Source organism: Hypanus sabinus, unplaced genomic scaffold (genome assembly GCF_030144855.1).
Source record: "Hypanus sabinus isolate sHypSab1 unplaced genomic scaffold, sHypSab1.hap1 scaffold_460, whole genome shotgun sequence".
NCBI lineage: Eukaryota > Metazoa > Chordata > Chondrichthyes > Myliobatiformes > Dasyatidae > Hypanus > Hypanus sabinus.
Genome location: NW_026781333.1, coordinates 83,555 through 86,779, shown reverse-complemented (window position 1 = coordinate 86,779; position 3,225 = coordinate 83,555).

Genomic DNA, 3,225 nt, shown 5'->3' with positions numbered 1-3,225 from the left:
ACTAATCGCCTCCTGCAACTTAGGGGTGACTACATCCCTGTAACTCGCTCTCCCGCACAAGCCGAAGGTCATCCCGTTTCCGATCCAGATCCCTAACACGATCTTCATGGAGCCGCAGCCGGATGCATTTCATGGACACCCTGGGACCCCCAGTACTCCAACATCCGGCACGAAAAGCACACCACAGGCGATTAAATGGTCCAGTGAGAGAGAGAAAAATAACAAAAATGAAACCTTACAGACGCTTTACACAGCCCAAGGCTCCTTTGAGACAAACCCTGTCGCTTCTACTCTCGCCGACTAGCCTACATGTGTGCAATGGCCGCTCCGTTAATGGCCGTCATTGCGCATGGGGATTTAGCTTATCGTTGGACGTTTGGTGATAATTTATTAACAAATGCACTTTCAATCTTGTACTTTATACAGTACCTATTTGGTTGTTTAAGTCGGATTTGTAATCTGCTGGAAATGTTTCTTGCTCTGGGATAATGTAATGTGCAAGTGGGTATGTCAGCATCTTTGGGGGCACATACGGATTACGTCGTGCCCACATATTGATGAGAATGACGCCAAGTATGTGCGCACAGGGATTTTAGGGGTGCATGTGTGTTTGGGGTGCACGCGGTTTTGGTGATGTCCGCAGGCTTAGGTGTCGGTCGGCGCATATGGGTGCACATGGATTTGTGGGTGCCGATCGATTTCGAGCTGTCAAAATCTCAAAGTCGTTTCATTTATTTCAGTTTTAATAACAACTGATCTTTAAACATTGAACTTTATTCTAGCTATTTCTTTCAGGTGAAGGCTGCTATTTTGTGAATGATTCTTTTGAGAAAATCAAATGTGCATCCTTGGGTTTCAGTCGGGTTGATGGTGTACACGGTTCTCGGGTGCTCACGGATATCGGGATCTTGTTGATTTGGGGTCGTGACGAATCTCAAGCGCGTCTTCACGGATTTCTGAGCAGCTGTGGATTTGGAGTAATGGCAAATATCAAGGTTGATAAATAAATAATGCACTTCAACGTTCAACTTCGCTTCTTTGCTATTGTTAATCTGGATTAAGCTATCTTGTGTCTTTGCTATTGTTAATCTGGATTAAGCTATCTTGTGTCTTTGCTATTGTTAATCTGGATTAAGATAACTTGTGAAAAGTTTGAAATGATTCTCGCTCTGGGAGAACCATTTGTACTTACAGGGCCGCCTTCGAGTTTGGAACTGTGCCGAGATTTGGAGATACGCACGGCGAGTTGGAGTACACGCGGATTTGGTGATGTTGGTGGATCGTGGTGTGTGATGAATCTCAAGATCGTATCGTTGATAGATATATTCATAATAAATGTACATCGAGCCCAAATTTGTTCGAGGTTTTGAACGTGGAGGCAGCTGTTTTGTGAACTGCTTGAAATGCCTTTTGTTTTTGGATAATCTAATGTGCATGTGAAGCTGTCATCGGGTTTGACATACATATGGATTTACGTGTGCGCTCTCATTTGGTGATGTGCGCAGTTTTAGGAATCTTTTGTCGAATATGGAGATGCACACGGATTTTGGGTTTCACCAAATTTCGGTGCATCGGCCGATTTGCAGTTCCAGACGGATTTGGGATGCGTGCGGATTTTTATCGTGGAAACAGTCATTTTCTGCGCCGTTTGAAATGAGTCCTGCTCTGAGTAATCTATTATGGATATTGATGTGTCAGCCTGTTAGGAGTGCGCACTCTTCGGGAAGTGCGCAGATTTAGGGCGGTGTCGGCAAATGTGGGGATGCACATTGGTGTAAGGATGTGAACAGATTCAGTGATGCAACCGCCAGTATGAAGGTGCACACCTGTGGTGTCTGCGGATTCAGAGTTGTGCCGTATCTCCAGGTTGTTTCATTTGCAGATGTCTCCAGCCTCAGCAATGGGACGCTCGGCTTGCGGTTCACCACGCTCGCCTACAATATCCTCCCCATGGGAAGCGTGGAAAGCACACTGCCCCCTGTACAATCCTAACCCCGTATCGTAATTACTTTACAAGACACGGTCTTAGACACACAACCAACTGGAACAATGCTCAGAGTAATCATTTAAGCCTCCAACAAAATCAATCCTGGAGGAGCCGCAGAATCAAAACGCGCGGTTTCCTTGGCTGCACAGGTCTAGGGAAGACAGTCTCCGTTCCCGCCAAACGCTTGCGATTGAGAGAGCTTTTCCGCCCTAAACCCCGGTTTGTGTGGATACCCTGTTAGAAATTATTGACACGTAATTACAAACTGTACCCGGCGGTAGGACTGGAGACAGATTTCGATGTTGGGTGAAGGGGAGGAAGAACCACATGTGGATGCGTGAAACCGGGATGGGGGCAGTGGTGAGGTAACGAGCTGGGAGGTTAAAGGGCGGAGAAGAGGAATCTAATAGGAGAGGACAGAAGGCCATAGAAGAAAGAAAAGGTGGAGGACCAGGGGGTAGTTAATGGCAGGGGCAGATAAGGTTAGCGAGGGCAATCGGAATGGGGAATGTCGCAGTAGGGGAACATTGCAAGAGCTTCGGAAAATCGATATTCCTGCCATCTGGTTGAAGGCGACACAGGCTCCGCAAGAACAATGAATGTGGCCTCACTCCGACAGTAGAGGAGGCCATGGACGGGCAAGTCAGAATGGGAATGGGAAGTGGAATTTAAGTTGGTGGCTACTGGAAGGTCCCGCTTTTTCTGATGGACGGAACGGATGTGCGCGGTGAAGCAATTTCCCAATCAACGTCCAGTATCACAGATATACAAGAGGCCACACCGGAGCAGCAGGGACAATTAACGACCCAACACACCCAGAGTTGAAGTGTCGCCTCACCTAGGAGGGCAGTATGAGGACCTGAATATTAGTGAGGGATAATGTGCAGGGGAGGGTGTATCAATTGTTCAGATTGCAAGATAAGTGTCAGGAAGGAGATCAGTGACGACAGTCGCGTAGGAAGAGATCCCTGGAAAGCGCAGACTGGGAGTAAGGGAAGGGAAGATGTGCTTGTTGTTGGGATCACGTTAGTAATGTTAGTAATGGCGGAACTACAGAAAATTATGTGCTGGACGCAGTGACTGGTGAGATGGCAGGTCCCTATCCTTAGTGAGGTGGCGGGATGTTGGTGTGAGGACAGACTTGTGCGAAATGGAAGAAACGACTTTGAGGACAGCGTTGATGGTGCAGGAAGGGAAGCACCCTTCTCTGAAGAAGAAAGAATCATCTCCGTTGTTCT